Below are 24,947 nucleotides of genomic sequence, written 5' to 3'. Positions count from 1 at the left end.
CATATGTTTTCTGCACAGGTTTTCTCAATCACACTTCTAAGCATTGAACTTTTCATTCTTTTTAAGCTCTTTTCTTGATTTTTCATTTTTCATGATTTTTTCTTTTTCTTTTTGGCATTCATTCTTCTCTTATAGCTTGCATGTGGTCTGCTTTTATGCCTTGTGCAATGTCAATATCTTCTATACTTTTTCAATGCATACCAAAAGATATTAACTAAGACATAAAAGTGACTTCCTTCATTCACCTTTGTAACGTGAGAGTCAAACACTTCAACTTGTATTTGTTCTCAGCTACTTAGGATCACGAAGTTTTCCACTCTCCTTTTTGAAATGGAATCCAAAAGTTTCAACTTACATGTAAGTCCCATCTACTAAGGATTGTGAAATTATCCAAATAACCTAACGCATGTTCTCTTTTTTTTCACTTTTTGAGCTCATTTTTACGCTTTTGTTCATTTGCTTAGTTTTTCAAAAATAGAACTGTGCATATTACACTTCTATTTTTTCTTGCATAGGTTTTCTCAATCACACTTCTAAGCATTGAACTTTTCATTCTTTTTAAGCTCTTTTCTTGATTTTTTATTTTTCATTTTTCATGCTTTTTTTTTTTTTTGGCATTCATTCTTCTCTTAAAGCTTGTGTGTGGTCTGCTTTTATGCCTTGTGCAATGTCAATATCTTCTATACTTTTTCAATGCATACCAAAGATATTAACTAAGACATAAAAGTGACTTCCTTCATTCACCTTTGCAACGTGAGAGTCAAACACTTCAACTTGTATTTGTTCTCAGCTACTTAGGATCACAAAGTTTTCCACTCTCCTTTTCGAAATGGAATCCAAAAGTTTCAACTTACATCTAAGTCTCATCTACTAAGGATTGTGAAATTATCCAAACAACCTAACGCATGCTCTCTTTTTTTTCCACTTTTTGAGCTCATTTTTACGCTTTTGTTCATTTGCTTAGTTTTTCAAAAATAGAACTGTGCATATTCATATTTATAATTCAAAATAAACTCTAACATGCATCTATCATCATTTCTTTGAAATCTGCATAAACAACCATAATTTTTGGATCCATGTCAGAAAATTTTTTTGTAGGGCTTAAAAATCCTCTAAAAATATCAGATTTGAAATAACATTCATATAAGTTCAAACTCTTTCTTTAAAAACCTACTTTTTATAAGAGATGTGTAAACATGTGCAAGAACGTGAACAGAAATATCAAGGTGTGCAAACTACACCCTCCCCCATACTTGAATGACATTGTCCCAGTGGCACTCCTCCGTACTTAAATGAAACTACATGAATGCACATGAGAGGAAATAAATGAGGGAAAAGAGTAGAATAACCTAACATGAATTTAAAATGCACGTTCTATGAATGTAATGAATGTAATATGTACATGATAAAACATGAAACTCATAGAAAAAGATAGAAAATGAAAAATAAAACCAAATAAAATCTACAAATCTTAAAAGCGAATATAATATTGTACAAAATATGGGTTGCCTCCCATAAAGCGCTAAGTTTCACGTCCCTAGCCAGACGGATCCCTAGAAAAACCTTCATCGTCCATGAGATCAATGAACATGAAGTCAGGCTCAATCAGGTTCTCTATGAAAAAGAAAAGAGTGTCATCTGTGACACTGCGCACTGTGTTTCCATCCCGTCTACCTCTAAATGTGGCATCATGACTCTCTCGACATGAAGAACAAAAATTAGTCTCATCTGAGAGACTGGTCAAGAAATGAGAGTCTAAGACCGACCGACTATCAATGAATGCAACTTCAGACAAGTGGTGAATATGATCTGGCTTGACTTTGTCAAGCACCTTCTGCATCTGTACTTCTTGCTTACTAAAAGGAATCAGTGATCCTAAAGGCTGAGAAAATGGGGCTTTATTTGAAGACTGTAACAACTGAGGGCCTTGCCCCTTCTGCTGAGGTATAACGGAAATCGACTCGTCAGTAGAAATGATATGGGGCTTATGAGTCGATTCTCGAGTGAGGTGACACACCTTCGCATTCTGAAGGGATGTAATAGATTTGACTTGCGCATGATGTGAAGCAGTGGGTTGCAAGTCAAATGATCTGGGTCCTCTCCCTTGGATATGACAACAGACTGACTATGAAGGTTCCCCTAACTTTGTCTACTCAATGTCTGAGCTAACTGTCCCATTTGAGTCTCTAACATGGCTATTGACTGTGTATGGGAGCAAAGAGTGGCCTTGATATCAGAAAAGGCCTCTAACATCTTCTCCTGAAATGATGGACTCAAAATGGGCTCTTGAGAAGAAGGTAGACTAGACTAGGGATGAACCTGTGGAAAAATGGGATGCGAGTAACCTTGTAAAGAGTTACTCTGTCTATATTGTGTCTAGGAGGGCTGATGGGATGAGGGTATGGACTGGTTTCGCCAACCTGGGTTATATGATGGTGTAAATGAATCAGGCATGGGTCTAGCGATACCTTGGGCAACATTCACCTGCTCCTGAACGAATTTAGGATATAGCGACATTGCTAGACAATCTGAAACACAATGTGCCCGCACATAGCTTGCACACTCTTCCTATTGGACTTCTTGAAGAATTGGCTAGGAGTTGATCTAATTTCCTAGACAATTGGTCAACCTTGGTACGCAATTCTAACTTAGATCCTACTTCAAAAATGTAGCACCCCCAGATTTCCCGACTTGAAAATCCCTTGAAAATCCTTTAAAATTTTAGGGTAAATTTTTTTTTTTTTGAAAATCAGATGCGCAAGTGCAGAAGTACCAAAAGGAAACAAATGGAAAACTCTGGGCGGCCACCACAAGTGTGAAACAACAGTTAAATGAAACAACTTTTTATTTAATACATCTTTACAAAATTGTATAGTACATTTCCCTTATACAAAACCAAGAACTGCCAGGGTCCAACAAGTGAGATTCAGAAGTGTGGGTTCAGAGTCCGCTGCAGCACACCAAGCTCCATCGCACGCCTAAGCAAAACACCTGTATCCCCATAAAACGGGGTCAGTACTCTTTCGAGCTGGTGAGACAAACCAAACACGATATACCAAAGTGTGGAAATCGAAAGCAAGCTATTCAAAACATACATATCATGCTAATCTTACAACACTTAAGCAATTACAACATGAGCAAGTATAAAACTACACATGGATCTGTCAAAGAATGTAACTAGCATGACTCAAGGCAATCAGGCAGAGCATGAATAATTAACTACGACTACTCACTTCACAATTCATATCAATTGGCATAGCATGCATCAAGGAACATAAATCTAACACAGTCTATAACATCCATAACATGGTATGCATCACAAAACATAATTTACTAATGTAATAATACAAAAGTTGTGACATGCAAACTAATGTGTCATCGTGAACTGTGCATAGATAACGAGTGGATAAGTATGTGCATCATGTCATAAGTGCAAAACTAGCTAATAGAATGTTACAAAACATTGCACGTTACGATGAGACAGTTAGAAACATGTTGCCACGGTAAAGCGTGACTCACAAGCTGTGTCAAGGTACATAAACCATATATTGCAACCATAAGCGATCTCATCTCACTAAGTGGGGCCATTGCCCACAACAAGACTCGCCAAGGAGTTCCAAATGGTTGCATAAGTCTCACAAGACTGCGATATTCTTAAGTGTACCTCAAACTCCCTTCTTACATAGGGACAATACACGTAATTTGCCATTGTAATATGTGCAACGAAGTATAGCAAGCTCAACCACGCGACTGCATTCATTTGAGCAAAAGCTTATGTGCTCGTGTGTGTGGTCGTGTACAAGCCTACCAAACACCATCAAAACCCACGCCACAACACTAGTTAACACTCTTAAATAATTACATATATATATATATATATATATATATATATATATATATATATATATTTGTGTCGTGCCTTGTAAGACGAGGGAAATGTCATGATGCCAATTACGCACGACAAGGGAATTGCCAAGGCTATACTTATTTCATTTGACAAGTGTCATTGGTTCTTACCTATGCAACGACAACCTTACTTCATTTAAACCATTTAAAAAGGCTATCACATATAGGCACTACGCGATCTATGTAAACTGGACCCATTCACCTAAGTGGGAGTCCAACTACATCGCATTGATGAGTATAACCTTTCTTTGTGCATATATAACCGTGTACAAATTACATACTCACTTTGGGCAATTTTTCGTGATCCTCGTCTATGTCATGATGAGTCTTCATTTATGACTTTGCCGGGTCATTGGAACCCAGGTCGCATTCACACATATCGCACGAGTAGTAAAAAAAAAGTCAAAGTCACTAATGCAATAGTTGGGATGTTGGATCCCGCTCTACGTACATCCTTGCAGCCGCATAGGCTACAACCCGAAGCCTTGCTAAACAACGCTTGCAGCTCCTTTGGCTGCAGCTTGGAGGTTGCTAATAAAGCTAACTCGCATAACAACGGGAGGAAAGTATATATATATATATATATATATATATATATATATATATATATATATATATATATATATATATATATATATATATATATATATATATATATATATATAATTTCTTTGATCAACGTCAAGCACAATCCATTTGACACAACGATTCGAATATCCATAACATTATTGGGGTATTGGACCCCGTGCTGCAAACACACACGAACAGCCCCAAAGACTACAGTCTAGAGCTAACTAAACAGTCCAACTCGTGCGGCAAGGTGGAGGGAAAACCAGTTGTTGAGCTGGATTGACCAAAAACATGCTCCCCAACCAAACAGACACCTCGGTGCCATGGGGCACTGCACGTGTACAGCAGACCCGGATGCAGCTATGAGAGGAAACCAAGTCTGGACCGACTGGTCCAGACCTCATATGTGGCTCAGCCACCATAGCTCAAACACCAGGGGTGCGGACCTACAACCTGCTCCAGGTGGCCGAACCACCTGCTGCAACTTAGTTGCAGCAGGACCACCACGAAATGGTCCAGGTCTGAACCGGTTGGTCCAGACCCACATGGTGGCATGCTGCCACCAAGCGAAAGAGTTGCAGGCCCACGGCCTGCACCTAGCTACGGTCCCAAGTGCTGCAGCTAGGCTGCAGCAGCCCCAAGCAATCAGCTCTTAGCTGGGCACAACAATGAGCCCATAACCGAAACGGGGTTCGGTTAGGAGCCTCTAACAGGTCTGGATGTGGCACCCCAAACCCCGACCTTGGAAAACCTTGGAAAGGTTTAAATAGAAAACCAGTGGAAAGTAGGCGTGAGAAAAACAACAAAGCCGCAAGTCTGGGCGACCATCATAGGTGAGTGCAACAAGTAACCAACGGTGTGTACAAAAGTGTAACTACGAAGTAAAAAGGGGAAACACCCCAACAATTTAACGAGTTTACAAAAAATGTAAGTACAAAAGGTACAAAACAGGGAATACATCCCAACAACAACCAAAACCCAAAAACCACTAGGTACAGGAACTGCAGGTCAAGTGTGTGGGTCCTCTGAGCCTCCACCGCATATCATCGCATCTGCACTATACATGTTCGTCACCTACATCCCCATAAAACGGGTCAGTCCTCTTGCGAGGTGGTGAAGAAACAACCACAAGCAGATATATATATCATATACACAGGAAAAGCAGGAAAAGCTAACAAGTGTAAGTGCCTATGTCAGGTAACTGTAAAGTGACAAGTACTAGTCAACAAGTTATATCAACAGGGAACACAAGTAGCTAAAGCAACGAACTGAACCATAAAGTGAACTGAGCAACAAGTAACTGAAGTAACACTGAAGTGACTGTAGCAAGTACTCAAGCAGTAACAAGTGCTGACAGCAAGTAGAGTAACTACGTGACAACTTAATAAAGTCTACAACACAAGTAAAGCAACATCTACTGTAAGTCAGCTGTTTGGTTAGTTCTTAAGTTCTTTTGATTACTCCTTCGGGTACGCGAAGGAAACCTCACATTCTGTGAGACATGCACCTGGCGTCTATTATTTAAATTCTAGTGTGGTAACCGGGGAAGCTACAGACCGAGTCAACCTCATGCGAGCAACACACGGCTATGAGAAAACACTCGCATAGGCAAGGATTGCAATCCATACTACTGCAGTAGTGAGGCCTTAAAAAGGCAACCTCGACCTCCCTGACTCTGAGTGACTGGAGGCCAGAGGACGCTACAGCTCCTGTCAAAACACGTGTCGTAGTAACGACAAGTCACTTAGGGTTGTACCATCCACCCTCTCCCAAGGTGAACCATTTTGTGAATGGGGCGAAGCAGGTTTATCTTTCTTAAGGCTCATGTTCAATCATACCTCACAACAAGAAAATTGCCTCATGGTCCCCGCGGGGTATGCAAAACAAGGACTTGGCCTGCCCATTCACATGCTCAGCCTCATGCAGCCAACCGAGCATGCTGCTCGTGAAAGCAGTCATAACACCATATTATTCATTTCTGTTTAGGGTATATCACACAAGAGTCCATACATAACACAAGGGTCATTGCCCGAGGACTCCAATTGAGCCCATATCAAGTCATATCCTTATTCATACCCTATGGTGTTCAGTCTTTTCATTTCATGAGGTAAGGGCATGTGGTGCGCTTACCAATGCCTCAAGCAATGTACCTCCTCAGGGTATGCACTACTCAATAACAGTGTCAGGATGTGCCAAGTGCAAAGTGTAAGAGTATCACATGATTCTATCTTTTGCACAAGGCATAAGTATAAACACAGAAGCATTGCATATATCGTTTCTGAGAGACAATTAAGTGCACAAGCAAATACACATTCATAAGCATATGATATTTCATCAATATTCCATTACATAAGCATTGTCTCTAAAACATTAACAATGGCACTCGCATATCCACAACAAGGCAAAACAACACGAGGGTGTACTGAACAATCGAGTGTGAGCAAGCATCATACTTCAATGTAATAGTACGAACTAAGCGAGTAAACCTCAAGTGCAAGTAGTCATGCATGTGCTGAATACGACAAGTATACAAACAAGCTAATGCAACATTGCAGAACAACGTGCCTCGTGATGAGACAGTTAGAAACATTTGGCCATGGCAAAGCAACTCTCGAACAGATCGAGTGGCGTGCACAAGCATACAAAACATGTATTTTTAATGTAAGCGAGCTCATCTTGCAAAGTGGGTCTACAGCCCAAAAATGACTTGCTAAGGAGGTTTGTGACATAGATACAAAAAGTATTGTCGTACAAACACTTAAATCTCGTGAATCCCATAACTATACAACGAGGAACAAGTACCTCGAAAAGTGTGCAAAAGCCAAGTGTCATGAACACATAGGAGGAGACACATTGTTCGAATCAATAAACCAAAGCATTCGGATAATCTAATCTCATGCAAACCAATAAGTACACGGTTTCCTTGGGTTATACTGAATCGCATTATACGCAGACGTTAATATGCCTTACCATTGGCGAACCACACATAGCGGAGAGCACTAACTCCAATGCATTTAGCGTAACAATGCACGCGTGACAAATACATATCTAACTATTTGTTTTCGCTATCATGGCGGCGACAAAGGCAATTGTTTGTGAAAAGGGTACCGAGCAACTATGTCATGCAATGGGGAAAGTACGGCTAGTCAACTAGCTATCCTATGCAAAGACTACTAAACCACAAGGACGAAGCCCAAACACTTGTTGCACCAGAACCGTAGCAGCAATAACCCAATCTGGTTGTAACAAGGCCCAACTCTTGCCTAAAACTCGCAGCACCATCCAACTAGAATACAGCCTTCATGTTGCAACCGTACAACTCGGGAACAAAGTCTCCAGAACACCATAAAGGTGATACTGCTAAACGAGTCTAAGTGGGCCGCTGGTCTGGACAATGGTACAGACCTAGGCAGCAGGATCATCGAAACCTATCTCGCAGACACTAATGCAGCCCCATAGGCTGCAGTCCAGAGCTCTCTATCAAAATGGGAAGATGAGGCAAAAAGGAAGGAAGAATCCAACAGCTATGTTGGAACAATTTCCAAAGATGTCGGACACCATACCAATCACACTAATGAAAAAGGGCACTAAGCGTACACACGCATGCCCGGCTTGGGTTATGCTGCCGAACTGCGGCAGCACCCACGACAAGGTGAAAGCAAATCATTTGCTACGAGGATCCAACTGAAGAAAAGATAGAGATGGATAGCAAGTTGTACTGTCCTGCCACCCGCACCCTACTGGGAACGAATCCCCTAGACCAAGTGGGATTGGCCCAGAAAGAACTATCAAGGATAGTCATGGCAACAAGGAGAGGTATGCATCATAGAACATAAAAGTTACTGATATTACATCATGAACTGTGTATAGATACAGGTGGACACGGATGTGCATCGTGTCATACGTGCGAGAACTAAACAAGTGACAATACAAGCATTGCACACTATAATGGGACAGTTAGAAACATTTGTCACGGTAAAGCGTGACTCAGAAGCTGTTCCAAGGTTCATAAACCATGCATCGCGACTACAAGCGAGCTCATCATGCTAAGTGGGGCCATTGCCCGCAACAGGACTCACCAAGGGGTTCTAACAGTCACATAAGTCTCATAAGACTGCGACTTCAACATGGATTCGAGAATCCCTATATACTAAGGGAAAAACATTAATTTGCCAATGCAAGTGTACCTCCAAAAATCATCAATGTAAGCATACAGTTGCATTCATTAGTATGTGCTAAAGTATGTACAACTATGTGACATTTTCAAGATACATTTAAATCATTGGGTTATGAAGTGCCAAGGTTTCAAACACATATGACACAAGTGGTGCCATCCTTGATATAATTCATTCGACAGGCGACATGCATTCTTAATCCCGCAAACACCTTATATATAACGAGGCATAAACCAAGACATCGTTTGGGAGCACTTCCCGTTCTTATGAAAAAACGACCACGCCCACAACGAGGGTGAAACAATACTACAACAATTACCATTCATTACTTATACATAACTACGCATACATACCTATATCCTTGTATCTTGCATTGAACAACGACCGCACACACACATCGCACAAGTTGTAATTAATCCACGTACTTATGCACTCGTTGGGATATTGGATCCCGCACCAACACGCTTGCATCCCCCTTTGGCTGCAGCTTGAAGGTTTTGCTAACAAGGCTAAAAGCACGACAATAAGGGTGGAAAAATACATATAATATTTCTTCGGCCAACGAGCATAATACATTGTGTCACAATGAGCCAAAACTATAACATTGTTGGGGTATTGGACCCTATGCTGTATAAGCACCTGCAGCCGCATAAGCTGCAGCCCAGAGGTCTGCTAGCTACGCGTAACTGCTGCTAAAGATCTAGGGCTAAAGCGTTTAAATGGCTGGACATGGGTCGGCCAGCTCACTAGACACCCGGTGCCATGAGGCGCCACAACCCTCACAACGCAGGCCCCGCTTTGGGCAGCGTTGCAAATCCAAAAGGAGGACAACAACTATGTTGTCACTAAGCGCCAAATTAACCTATTGCAAGGCCGAAATAATAGGGCTAAGTGTGCCGGGCTCGGGGAGAGAGCCTGCACACGCATACGTACCGGCTTCAGCTGAGAAAGGGCAAGGGCCTAGGTCTGGACCGACTGGTCCAAACCCACATACGGGCTATATTAACTAAGGCAGGGTCTGGACCAATATCCAAACCCAAACCGCGGCACTGCTGCCACCAAAACAAAGGGGCGCAGGCCCTTGGCCAGCACCCAGCTGCGCCTCCTTACTGCATCCAGGCTGCGGCAAACCCAAACATCACCAGCTCTTAGCTGGGCACAAAACAAAAGGGTCCTGAACCGAAACTGGGTTCGGTTAGGGGCCTCTAACAGGTCTGGACTGAACCCAGTCCAGACCATGTTAGGCCCGAGTTAACACACCAACCACTCGAATTGGGAGCTGGAGCAAAGGTGCCAAACTGAAAAGAAAAAGAGGAAGAGTTGTCTCATCAATCACACTAGAAACAAACCCTTGATAGGTCTGGACCACATGCGGTCCAGACCATGTCAGGTTAGGGCAAACCAATCCACGCCCACCCGGTTTGGTGGGTTCAGCCATGCTCACGCCGCGCCACAAGGCAAAGGGAAGAGGAAGACGACCCGGGCTGGAATGGTCTGGTGATTGGTTGTTGGACACGTCCAGCAGCATGGACAAGTTCCCACGTTCATAAATGGTCATGGCCTTCATGGCCGGCCAATGCTAAACCCAAATGACCAAAACAAAAGAGGGAAACCGGGCCTTCCTTCATGGCTCGGCCTGTTTGGCTTAAGAGCCGGGTTTGCTGGGCTTGTTCCAAACCTTGGCCTCCTTGCCATGAACGCACAAGGCTACTAAAACCAAAAAGCTTAGCTAACACGAATCCAGCTATGCGAGGAAGAAAAGCTGGAACCATACTTGCCAAATCACAAAGGAGTAAACGGTCTCTAGTAGTGCATTATTAAGGCTTACCAATGACCGTCCTACATGAAGAAACCGCCTAACACATGTTTAACCGAGAGCTCATTCACAATGCATGCAGGGAAATATGATTGCAATATGAAAAACCCAAAATGATTCAAATGGCAAAACCCAAAATGTTTTCTAATAAGGAAAAACCCAAACGATTTCAATGGCAACTCACTATTCCATTTCACAACAACCAAAGCAAAGGTATTGCAAGCATGCTCAAACCAACCGCAAATCTAAAGTAAAAACATGTAATGGCAACTCGTAAAGCATGCATGAACACGTAAAGATCTTGTTCAAAATGAAACCCGCAAGGGTAGAAGAAAGAAAGCCCACAATTTTTACAACACTTGGAAGTGATGGAAAGTCTCACCTTTGAGGCTTTGAATCGACAATGGAGGAGAAGGTGCTGCTCACGATTGGAGCAAGGAGCTGTAACAAGGTATCTCTCTCACTCACACTCAAACTCTCTCTCATGCACGATTTAGAGAAGGGAAGGAAGGGGAGGAGGAGAGAGAGGCTCCTCAAGAAAATCGTCCAAGGGACCTCCTCTTTCTCTCTCTTCAATGCTCTAAATAGGTAGGGTTAAGGCATTGGACGACTGGGATTAACCCAGCTAGGATGGAGGGATGGGGTGCTCCATGCCCCCCTCCTAGAAGTCCACACCCAATGCATGTTGCTCTTTTAAAACTTTTCAGAAACCTTTCAAAAATGCCATTTAAAAGAGCCTTTATAGTTTTGAAATATTACAAGGGCTGCCCCTAAGGCTCAACCAATGGGTTTTTAGCATTTGAAATCCTTTAAAAATATTGCAAAAATTCCATGGGGTGCCAGCCCCGTGCTCTCTTTGAAAAGTGCACCCCCTTATGATGCTTCATAATGAGTTTTTTGAAAAAGTAATGGCCAATAGTGGCCTACTTTTCAAAATCCATGCAAAATATTTCAAAAGTGTCACCTAGCTGGTCAAACCTTGACCAGCTGGTCAACCAAGACTAAGGATGTCCACTAGAGAGGACGCCCAATGGATTTGGGTCCTCTTCTAGTTGATCCGCTCCAAATCCAAAAATCGCCACTTATTATATTTCAAAACCATGCTTAATTAATGCACTAAAATATGAATTAAATTCCAATAAATCATTTAGTGCTCTTTATAACCTCAGTTAATACAAAATGGTCTATGCTTTTCAATTAAATTGCCTTTTGTTTGCAAGAATTAAGTGTATTATGATTTCGGGTCCAAAACTCGTAATTCACATGCACTCACAAGGTTTTTACGTCGTATAGGTCCCAATTTCGGGGACAAACTATAAAAACATATATTAATTTAACCCTTAAAATATTAAAGATTAATTTGTCCAGAAATAGGCACTTCTTACTTACACAGTATATTTACACGATTTTCGGGTCGCACGTACAAAGCCAAAACACAAGCCACATTCCAAATATACTTAATTATGCGATATAACCTCGTAATTATACGTAAGCACACATATTAACACTAAGTAAACAATAAACTCCTCAGAAAATTTGCGGGTCTTACACTGGACCTAAATCGGTCCAGACCACGCTAGGCCATGCAAATGCACCAGCCACCCGAGATGGGTGCTGACATAGGCTGAGGAAAAACCGAAGTGGAAAAGGGGGAAACGCCCCAACAAACATGCGAGCGATAGGCCTTGGACAGGTCAAAAAAAGGAGTGACTGAACCCCACGAACCCACATTGGGTTCGGCTCAAGGGTGTCACCAGCCACCGTGAGGGGAAAAGGGTGCCCAGGCTGACCCGTTTGTGGTCGGCTTGGGGGCCACCCATACGCAGCATAGCGTCCAAAGATTTCTGGATGCCCAATAGCAAAACAAAGAGGGGCAAAAGAAGATGGGCTCAGCCTAACCAACCCAGGCCAGCATCGCCCAAACCCAAGTGGGTCGACCCAGCTGGGTATGGCGGCTGGACAAAAAAGGAGGTTGATCTAAGGCTTCATAGCCAACCAAGCATCATGCCATGGAGGAAGAGAACTTAAAGCTTTTAAGGAAACCGCAAGGGCTAAAACGTTTTCTTGTAATCACATTTTACCAATGCTAAAATGAGGATTAAAAAGTACCAATAAGCGTGCAAACACGAAGAACCGTATGGCCTTAAGCTATAATGCCAATACTACATGAGGAAGAAGCTTAAAAATGTACTTAACCAAACATTCATAATGCATGCCACCCATTTCGTAAAACACATAAACGAGAAATGAGGAAAACATGGAAATGCTCAATTTGCAAGCCAAGGTAGAACCTTGCTCAAATGAAATCCACAATAGGCATAGGGAAGGAGGTGTCTCACCTACGAGGCTTTGGAAAAAGGAGGAGAGGGAGAAGGTACCATGGCTGGAGCTGCTCCACACCACACTCACAAACTCACTCTCAAACTCGGTTTTGGAGAAGAAGAAGAATGGGAAAAGAGAGAGGCTCCTCCAAAGGAAATCGCCCAAGGGGGTGAATGCCTCTTTCTCTCTCTTACTTGAAACCTTAAATATGTAGGGTTTATTGGATGGACGGCTGGGATTGAAGGAGGAGTGATGGACGGCTGGGGTGCTCCACGCCCCCCCCCCCCCCCCACCCACCCACCCCCCCATGGACGGCCCACACCCAATACATGTTGAGTATTTGAAATTTCTCAAAAGGTTTTCAAATGTGCCATTAAAAGGAGTTTCAAAAAGCCTTTAAAAGTTGGAGGAATTACAAGGGCTGCCATCCAACCCAACCAATTGGCTGCCACCATTTGAATAGCTTTGAAAATATTACAAAAGAGCCATGGGGCGCCACCCCCATGCTCCTTTATTGGAAAACTCACCCTTCATAATGAAGCTCTATGCTTCATTATGGGTTTTTGGAAAGAGCTCTGGCCAATCGTGGCCTCTATTTCAAAAACCATGCAATATTTTTCAAATGTGCCATCCAGCTGGTCAAACCTTGACCAGCTGGTCAACCAAGTCCAAAATGGTCCTCTAGAGGGGACACCCAAAGGGTTTGGGTCCTCTAGTTGACCCAGATCCAAATCCAAAATCCGATATGCCTTAAGTTTCAAAACAACGCTTAATTAATGCAATAAAATATCAAATAAATTTCGATAAATCATTTAGTGCTCTACTAAACCTCAATTAATATGAAATGCTTGAAGCTTCTCAAGAAAATTCTTGTCCGTTTGCGAGAATTAAGCGTATTTTGATTCAAGTCCAAACTTGGAGCGAAACTCGTAATTCACATGCACTGATGAGGTTTTTACGTTGTATGGGTCTATGAACACCCCAAATTTTTCAAAATCTTTTAAATATTCCGTTCTTGCCCCTAAATTCATTTTTTGAGCAAAATGAGTCATTTTTAAATCTAAATTCCAGTTCATTTCTCAAGTTTTACTGAAATTAAATTCATTCTATATGTTTAAATTGATTTCGGATCTGGATCCATTGTCCAGATCCAAATCTGAGTCTCATCGTCCAAATTTTAAATTAAAATTATAGAAAATACAAAAAATAGTTTTTAAATAGCTCAGACAATCCATTTGACATCCGTTTGGATCCATCACGTGTATTTCTCGATTCGAGTTTAAAAAACTCAAACATTTTTCTCAAAACTCGGGTCCAAACCCATTCTTCTGAAAAACATTTCCCCGAAATGGTCTGAAATTCTCAGAAAAATACTTTTATAAGTATTTCTCAGAAAAATACAAAAAAAATAGTGTTTAATCTTTGTTTTCGTGTAAAAACTTAGATTTTTGTTCCAAAAATACCAAAAAATGGAAAAATCATGCAAAAAATCGGAAAAACTACGAGAAAAATAAGTGATTTTTAAAGATTTTGCCAAAAACCTCATTTTGAGCCATTTTACAAAAATCTTAAAAAGAGGGAATCCTTCTTTTGAAAATTTGAGAAAGGGGAAACGGCCATCTCCCCCACGCTCCTCCCTCTCATTCCTACCCTCCATCTTCAACAACTTCTTCTTCTCTCAGCCTTCCATCTTCAACTAATCTTCCGCCCAAACTCTCGATTTCCCCTTTAAGAAGAGGCCTCTGAGCCTCTTCAATGGATCCGTCTCCTACCTCTCACACTCTCCATTACGATCCATCCCTTTTTTTTCCTCCTTCATTACTTCTTCTTATTTTCCTGTTCTTCTTCCCATCGATTGAAGGAAGCCAATCCAGCCTTCTTTTTCAGAAGGCAAGCAGGCCAGTTGAGGGAAATCAATTCTCCCTACAACAATACATAGAAGCGGCATATCTTCCATCTCAGATCGGATCCGCACACAGTAAGAGTCGCCTTCTCCCCTGTGCTCCTTCTATAAGCGTTTTTTTTTTCCTTTTATTCTTGTATTGCTCATCTCTTGCTACTTTTTTTTACTACATTCCATCTTGAGTTCCCCTTTTGAGTTATTTTTTGGTTTTCCTTATTTCGGGCCCCATAAACGCACCCTTGAAGGAATTGAGTTGCCTATAGCAACCTCAATATCTCTCCGTGCGAGATTAACGGAATGCTTGCATTCCAACATTGCCTTTGATTGTGCGTTTTCTCCAAATTTCTTTTCTGATCTCTCAATTTATCTTTAATATTTTACCAATCTCATCTCTCCTTGCTGTTCATAATATTTAGTTTGCTTTAATTATACTTGGGTCTGATTATGGCGCTGCATTTTCGTTTTCATCACCTGATCCAGAGGATCATCGTTGTAGGTTTCCTGTATCATTTCAATTTCCTCTTTAAATGTTAATGTTCTTTTTTTTTATTATTATTATTCAGCGTTTAGTATCTGGTTTTATTGTCATCTCTCACTCCACGTCTCGCCTCCAATATTCGGCTACCCTTTTATGCATTTTCATTAGTAATGAATTCAATGGATTTTCTTTTTCGCCCGATTGCCTTCTACCTATTCATCATTTGAAAAAATACAGAAGTATTCAGAGCAATCAGCTCTGTAGGTAGATGCGATGGTCAGTAATCAGAAAGCAGATCACATGAGCATTTACGATTCAATCTTATTATTCAGATCTAAACTAAAAAAAAACAGAGAGAAATACGATTATTAGTCAAGGACTTTCAGAGGGTTCTCAAGATTTGAAGCTATCCGTCCTGGATCATATTACCATTGCAGGGATTAGGAATAAAAAGATAACCAGATCAATGAGGACATCAGAATGGTGATACACTTAGGAATTCTAAGGTTTTCTCGAGGGGATGGGGACTGGCGTGAACACTGGACTCGGGTCGTGTGAATATCACTCGAAGAGATTTTACTCTCTCTCTCTCTGATAATGCTGGTTGTGGCATGGTCTGAAGGTTACACAGGCCCCATTTTATTATCTGATTTAAACATCGTTCCATAGCATTGCCATAATATTACCATGTATGCGTGGTAAATACTGGAGTATTAAAACCCCTGAGGTAATTTTCCTACTGCCTTGTAAAAACTGAGTTTCATTTTCTGCTATTCATGTAACCAGAATTTTTTTTTTATCTATGACATTCCTGAAATTATTAGTTTTAAGCCATTCCAATCGCAGCCAGTTAGCAACGATTCTGCAATCCTGGCACTGAATATTCTTGTCAGAAACACTGACATCAGTGGGTTGAATATAAGAGACTTATGATGGTCAATTTTTAGAAAGAAGGTTGGCTTGCTGTATTTGTGTGGCTCAGGTACATATGCGCCAGGTCTTATGAGAGTGTTGCAACCTCCGCTCAGGCTTTGCTACAATGGAGATCTTGAGAACTGAGTCTCCATGTGAAGACAAAGTTTTACAATTGGCTATCGGCACTATAGTTTTGAATGAGAATGTTATCCAGGAAAGCTTTCAATGGAGTGAAATTTTGGTATGTAAAAGCTTAATATGTTCGTCTGGAATATCAAGATATCTGAAGATTTAGAGGTTGTTTGACATAGTAAGAACCTTCGGTTCAAAATCCTCTGAAGCCTTGAAAGTTGTTTAAATATGTTGAGAGAGGAAAAGTTAGCATATTTGTTGTTGTATATTCCCCATGCATCCCCATCTTGCACCATGTTCAGTTTATCATCATTATATCCATTATAGTATATCTACAGCATGCGTGGTCATAATACCTCTTATACATATCTCATACCAATATCCATTTGGTCATCTAATGTTTTAATATACCACTATGATTCCATTAAACTTTTTCATTATACACTCACATCTGCTATGGCATTTTTGTACAAACCCTCACATTAGCTTAGCAAAACCCATTTCACAACCATCACACAACACCTCCTGCAATTTGTACTATTCACAATTACCACCTGTCAGCACCTGTCAACCCCTTTCTACTATCCCACAGTGCCTCACCCTCACTGCCTTCATTTTCCAGTACTAGTCCATTTCATTCCTAATTATTCCCTGCTCATCTTCCACCATTTATAAGTTGTATTGTACATTACTTTCTGCACCGTCACAAATGCACATACTCATCTCCATTTCCCACTGTTGGTACTATCCTTTAGCCACATCCAGTGTTCCCAACTTCCCCTTTACTACCATTGTGCTTGCAGCAGGACCCTGTGTAGTCCTCACATCACCACCAGCACGACATCCCACTATACCCATAGCATCATGACTACCTTCCTATGTTTTATCTCAGCACTTAAGATATAACAACGTCAAAATCTATATGTCCAGTTTGATCTAATAACCTTAGTAGGAAATATAACACCATCTAATGTCATCCAACCCATTTTCACCCTTTTGCTTGCCAAAATCTCATGGTATATGTCCGTAGAAATGTCAATGTATCCCAACATATTACAGCACCAACCCACCTCCCCTCCTCTACTGTAATTACAGTGATAGCCTTCCTCTGCTGGAACCTCCTCTTTTGCACCTCTACTCTTCTTCATATATAACCATAACATTATACCCGTGTGTTGTCACCTACCATTCTATATTACATAATATCACCTTCCGTAGCAACACCACTTATAGGTCGGTTCACTATATAAATGGCAACATTACAATGACATACTGCATCCTGTATATATCATTTAGGTACATACACTTCACCTCACTCAGCCTTCACTACCATCAACATATACCCTTCTGCTGAGTGTCTCTGTTAAACACTTCATCTGCACTTTTCCCATATTTCCACTTCACCGTCAGCATCTAACAGCATCTACAACTTCAACATAGCTTACCCTCCAATAAACATCTGCACATCACCACCTATATACTTCACTTTCTACACTATTTTCATCTACCATTCACACACTGTTGCATCTTCTCTTGCATATCATACTGTTATCACCTCTATATTGCCCTTTACTCAGCCCCAGCACAATACCACCTGCATCACAGCATAGCACTTTCACACATTATATCCTCATTTTCATTACCATTCATATCCTCATCATTTAGCATTCATTGGTTGTATCTCCAGCCCATCTCCTGCTATGTCTTCCCCTGTATATCATATGTATGTTACCTTTACATTTTATCATAACATATCATATAGGGTATTTGTTTCATCATTTCAATATACTCCAATGTATATGCTTCCTCATTTATGACATATTAGAAATTCATTAGCTTGAAGCATGGGCATGAGCATTTCCATTATTTACATTTTCAATCAAATATGATACTTGTCTCTATATTTCTTTTACCTTGTCCTAACTTGAGTTTTTGCAGGAATCAGGTAGAAAAGGCAATCTTTCTACTTAAATTAGAAACTTGTGGTGTCAATTCTATTCAAATTGTAATAACTTAGATAATGAATGAAAATTTTACGCTTCTAGCCTTAGATTAGAATGTATGAGCATGCATCTTAGAAATTGCTCATTTTCATATCATTCCCCCTTTTATTTCAAAATTCACGAATGGTGAAACACGAATGGCATGTGCACCATTTCGTAAGAGGTAAATTAATCCTAAGTTGATGATTTACATCAACGGCCATAGTCGGGATGTAAACAAGACTTAGGATTTTTATCTTTTACGAAATAAACCTGGATCCACACTGGATCCGTTTCCAAAATTCATCATATTTTCCTTAAATATTTTCTCCTTTTATCAGAATTTAACTTAAAATTAACTCAAAATATATACCAATGGCCATAGTCAGGGTATATTGAGAGTTAATTTCATTTTAAATTCTATAAAAGCACCAAATGTATTTTATTCTTCTCTTGAATTTAAATATAGATTATTATATAATACATTCAATGACCATAGTCAAGGATGTATTATATCTTCAATCTTATTTTAATTCATTTAAAGAATGAAATCCAATTTCAAAAATTTAAATTCATTCATCATTTAGGATAGAACTGCATCATGTTTTCAAAAATTACTTTTTCAAAACTCCAAGTAATGTAAATATCTTCTTCAATCAATCTTCAATTCTTGTAAAATTCAATTCATCTTTTTCATTTTCAGTTCTATTTTCCAATCTCAAAGTTCAATTTAACTTTGAGATTTCCAATTCATTTTATATTCAAAAACTCCGATCAAATTCAAAGTTCAATTTAACTTTGAGATTCTTGATTCATCTTCTAAATTCCAAATTCAAACTTCAAAATTCAAGGTCTAATTTGACTTTGAAATTCATCTTTTATATTCAAGATTCAAATTCTAAATTTCATTTTAAAAGTTCAATTCAAACTTGGAAGTTCTTGATTCATCTTCTGAATTTAACAGCTCCAAATCCATTTTAGGATCCAGGGTTCAACACTCAAATTGGATCTCAGACTTTAAATCCAATTCCCCTTTAGGATCCAGAATCCAAATTTCACTTTGGATCTTAGACTTCAGATCCAATTTCATTTTAGGATCCAGAATCCAATTCCACATTTGGATCTCAGATTTCAGATCCAATTCCATTTTAGGATTCAGAATTCAACTTCCATCTTGTATCTCAGACTTCAGATCCAATTCCATTTTAGGATCCAGAATCCAAAATTCCACTTTGGATCTCAGACTTCAAATCCAATTTCACTTTAGGATCTAGAATCCAATTCTACTTTGGATCTTAGACTTCAGATCCAATTCCATCTTAGGGTCTAGAATTCAATTCTACTTTGGATCTTAGACTTCAGATCCAAATCCATCTTAGGATCCAGAACCCAATTTTACATCGGATCTCAGATCCCAGATCTTAAATCCATTTTAAGATCCAATTCCATTTCAAAATCTAGATTTCAAATCCAAGTCCATTCCCAGATCTCATTTGATCTCCCTAAATCCATTTCTATTTTTAAATACATTTTATTTTCTCAGATCCATTCTAAAATTCAAATTCAATATCACTTCAAAATTTTATCTTTTTCTCTTAAATCCATGATTAAATTCAAAGTCCATTTCTGACTTTGAAACTTCATTTCCTTTCATTTCAAAGCTTTAAATCATTCTTTCTCGAAGTCAAGATTTATTTTTCCAACTCTGATTTACTTCAAAAACTTAGAACTTCTCTGATCTATCTCAAGTTCTAAGTTAGATTCAATCATTTCTTCACTCCTTTACCAAGTTCATCTCAGAATACTTGGAAATTTCCAAATCATTCTTTTCAAAAGAGCATACATTCTTGCATTGCACAAGCATGATTCTTTGTGCATTTAGATCTTTAGGATAAATTCTTAGATTATATTTAGGCAAAGCAAAAGGCATAGATTCGATCCTTGGTTCGATTACCCCTGGTAAAGGCGCCAGGAATGGTCGAACCTCATACCGACAAGTGAATCCCATCTCTCCATTTTCTCGCAAATTTTCAAAACAGAGGCGAGTTATATTTCTAAATATTTTTCAAATCAACGTCAAGTGAGACCGCGCAAAAAAGTTCCTCTTCTCTTTCTTTCTCTTCTTTTCTCTTCTCTCTTTCTTTTCTTTCTTTTATTCTTCTCCCTTCAAAAATGAGGAAAATAGAGGTTAGAAAAGGAAAAGAGAAGGAAGAGAGAGAAATACACAAAAGAGGAAAAATTTTGAGATGATCACAGTTTTGGTGACCGTGATGGGACATTGTCTTTGTCTGGTCGAATTATGCCTTTGCTTTGCTTTAATATTATCTAAGTGTTTATTCTTCTATGTCAGCTTCATTTTTCATGCAAACCTTAGGAGCTTAGACTCTATCCTAAGCTGACATCATTGCATATAGGATCTAAGTATGGTTTGGTAGGACCATATTGAGGAGATTATATCCATGTTCACATTAGATTTAGGTCTTAAATACAACTCTCCTCAATTCTAGGGATTGAATGCAAAACAATGTATGCAAGTGTATGCTTCTCTTTATTTAAATCTATATCTTTAGGACTTGCATTAGAGCCTTCTGATTTTATTGCATGTTGATCATATTTTGAAAAACATCCCTACCTATATTGTCCCGGTCTTCACGTTGCTAGTCTGTCTCACTGAACCATAGTTCGGGAGAGAGCCTCACAACTAGACCACATATTTGGGTTCGCGCCCCCCTACCACTTACCTAAGGGCCATAGTCCGAGGTATATCGGTAGGTGCTCAAGGATGTTGGGAAGCCTTTACCATAGAACCGAAGAGATATCTTATATGCCACGTACTTCGAGCTTTGGCTTGAGTATATCGGCGTACCTTGATTGGAATCAGATGATATAAATCTTAGAGTTAGGATTAAGGTCCTATCAACCATTTCAAATATTGCATATAGAGTCAGCTTTAGGGAGTGTTGTTTGTATATCCTTGCTTGTATATATGTGATTGTATGATATTTTATATCTTCCTTATATTTTCCAAAACCCTGGGTATATATTTCAAAATTTTCCTTTTTGTTTCTAAAAACCCAGGTGTATTTTTCTTTTTCTTCCTCTAAATTCCTTCAAAATTCTTCTGATCCTGCATGCAAGTTCTTCAAATTTTAAATCTTTACCATTTATTCTTAAATTTCATTTATTCTTTTTTTTTCTTTTTCTTCTGATTTTATATTCTTGTTTATATTTTCATAAAAATCTATTTTCATCGAGAGACATCCTTTTCAAAATGGTATTTTCTTTTATATTTTAGTCGGTTACTCTCCTTCGTAGGGTAAACAACGCAAATTGTCACAAATTTTGTGGCGACTCAATCCCTAGTAATGGGATACAATTTTTATATTTCAACCTAAATCCTTCCTCTTGTCAAAAAGGTTTCTTTTGGTCTAAAAACCTCCAATTTCCTCTACAGAAAGCGCTGATATTCAAAAATGGTTCAGACAAAAGCTGGAAAAGAAAAGTTCCTCAACACAGCGATAGTGAGGCGGAAGAGATGAGCTCTCCTAAATCAGTCAGAGGACAGGGTCAGAACAAGAAAGATGACATCGACCCCGCTATGTACGATATGTTCCAAAAGATGATGGCAAGGATGATGTCGGAGCAAGCCGAGGCCAAGCTGAAAGAGGCAGTTCCTAAAAGCAAGCTGAAGAAGAAGCCTGTAAAGAAGCAAGTCAGAATCATCAGAAAGAAGGTATAGCCCGACACTACTTCTGAGGAATCAGAGTCAGTCGAGGAAGAATCAGAAGAAGAAGAGCAGATTGTCTACAAATAGAATCCTCCAAAGCAGTCCATAAAAATAGCTGCAGAAGAGCCTGAATCCGTAAACAAGCCCAAGTCTGGGGCTCCAGCAGAGGACCTGATGAGCAAGCAGATGAAGGAGATGAATCGAGCAATTAAGGACATTCAAGCCAAGGGTAAGGGCAAGCAGACCTACACTGGCGAAGATTTTTACGATGGTCTAGATGGGGATGATAACCTGGAGAACCTTCCTCGTAAATTTCTCAAGTTTGATGGAAGTGGCAACCCTAAAGCCCACTTAGCCACATTTTATGCAGAGTGCAGCCGTTTTAGGAAAGACAACAGGGCTCTGTTCATCTGTTTTCCCCGCAGCCTAGAGGGCGTAGCAGCCAGATGGTATGCTGACCATGTAAATCCTATCGAACTACGAGAGTTCGATAAGGTAGTAAATTTGTTCATCGAGCGCTTCTTATTCAACACTGAAGCCTCACCTACATTAAATCATCTTTACAACTTGAAGCAAGGAGAGACTGAAAGAGCAGGTGATTTCATTCACAGGTGGAGAAGCACCTGTAATAAGATGAAGGTACCCATTCCAGAGGAGCACGCATTGCAGGTGATCCTCAATAATTTCTCTCAGCCCATAAGGAGCCTCATCGCCACTTCCCCGGCAAAAACCTTCATCAAGTTGATTGAGCGAGCTGAATGGCTCGAAGCAGGAATAGAAAGCAGGCTTTACGAGGGCACACCTCTGGTCAAGAATGTCCAAGACTAGAAGAAAAAGGCTCAATTCACTCATTCAGTTGATGCCTCCTGCAATAATCTTGGCAGCATCAGCAAAGGAAACAAGAACAACAGTGGCAGTGGTCTGAGAGTAGATCAGCGCAAGGGGCAGAAGGAGAGATCTTATAAGAACAATGACAAGCCGCTTCCAATTGGCCCTCAGCAAAAGGCTGATCTTTAAGAGAAGCCCAAGTACATTAAGTGGGAGAAAGATCGAGTCTTCACTCCGTTATCTGAGAGTTTAGAAGTAATTATGAATTACCTTTTGAAGCACGGGATGATCAAACTCCCTAAAATCGCAGATCCTCCCGTAATGTTGGGAAAATTCAAAGACCAATTCTGCAAGTACCACAGGGCAATGGGGCATGATACAGAGCACTGTTTCGTCCTCAAGCACATGATACAAGACTGCATTGACAGAAGTGAGCTGATAGAGAACGAGGAAGAAGAGCGCCCAACAGTCCTGACAGAACCATTTCCAGATCACTCCAAGAATTGAGGATGCCCAAGTTTTTTTTTTCTACACTGTCATCTTCCTTTTTGTTAGTCATCTTGTAGGGGTAAGTCAGCCCAGTCTTTTATGAATATTTTTCTTTTAAAGTTCCTGTAAATATTCAGTCTTGTTATCGAACCTTTGCTTATCAATGAAATGTCAATTTTTCTTTTTATCTTTTTACTTCCTTCTTTTGCCATACTGGGGCATTTAAGTTCCTGTTCTTTCAGCATCATTCATGAGAGAAATGATATTACCTATGAGGGCTTTTCAAAAATCATGAAATTTTGAAAATATTCGTTATGACCAAAGAGTTCAAATATTCTTTGGTCCAACCTTTGTCAAAGATCAACCCTCGTGTTGAATCTTCAAAAATAAGTTTCTGAACCATTGCATTGAAAATTCAGAACTCGTGTTGATCCTATCTTCCAAGATCGGTTTCAAAATGTTATATTCAAAGATCAACCCTTGTGTCGGTCTTATCTTCCAAAATGGATTTCAAACCTTTATATTCAAAGATCAATCCTTGTGTTGGTCTTATCTTCCAAAATGGATTTCAAACCTTTATATTCAAAGATCAATCCTTGTGTTGGTCTTATCTTCCAAAGTGGATTTCAAATCTTTTTATTCAAAAGATCAACCCTTGTGTTGGTCTTATCCTCCAAAATTGATTTCAAATCTCCATATTCAAAGATCAACCCTTGTGTTGGTCTTATCTTCCAAAACTGATTTCAAATCTTTATATTCAAAGATCAACCCTTGTGTCGGTCTAAATCTTTCAAAATGAGTTTCGAATCATTCAAAAATCAATCCTTGTATTAATTTTAAATCATTATATTCAAAGATCAACCCCTGTGTTGGTCTTATCTTCCAAGATTGGTTTTTAAAACATTATATTCAAAGATCAACCCTTGTGTTGATCTTATTATCAATTTCGAATTGTTATTTTTAGAAATTTTGATCTTTTTTTTCGAAAATTAGATTTCAAACCATTGCCTTCAAAAATTGACCCTCATGATGATCTCTCATGTTTGATTTAAAGGATCAGATCTCGCGTTGATCATTCTTCTTGTGGTGGATTTTCTTCCCCAAAATGATTTCTCACTTATCTTTTAAATAAACATTTTCCTTTCAAGCTCCCATATGCAGGCAGGATCAGAAAAACTCCTTTTTCTCAAATCTTATAAATTTTTCAGTTAATTTTTGGTATCTTTATATGTTTCATTCATTTTATTCATATTTTTTATCAAGTTTACATCAAGTTTTCCTCAATTATATCAAATCTTATATTTCCTTTTCAGGTTAAGGGATAAACCTGATGCCTCTTTTTCATGAGGTATTTTCTAAATCTTGTTTACCCTTTCAGGTTAAGGGATAAATCTGATGCCTCTTTCTCATGAGGTATTTCCTTTATTTTTTTTGGCCCTTTCAGATTAAGGGATAAACCTGACCCTCGTTGTCTAAGGTGTACCCTTACAGGTTAAGGGATAAACCTGACCCTCGTTGTCTGAGGTGTTTCCCGCTCAGGTTAAGGGCTAAACCTGACCCTCGTTGTCTGAGGTGTTCCCATTCAGGATAAGGGATAATCCTGAGACCCCTCGTAGGAGCAATAATGCTACCAATGAGAATTCTTTTGTAAATACAAGTTTTGTCAATCTTTGTTAATTTTCTAGATTTATATCAATTTTCCTT

This window comes from Nuphar pumila, chromosome 9 (genome assembly GCF_984573655.1).
Source record: "Nuphar pumila chromosome 9, dmNupPumi1.hap1.1, whole genome shotgun sequence".
In the NCBI taxonomy this organism is placed as follows: Eukaryota; Viridiplantae; Streptophyta; class Magnoliopsida; order Nymphaeales; family Nymphaeaceae; genus Nuphar; species Nuphar pumila.
Note: the sequence above shows the minus strand (reverse complement) of the source record.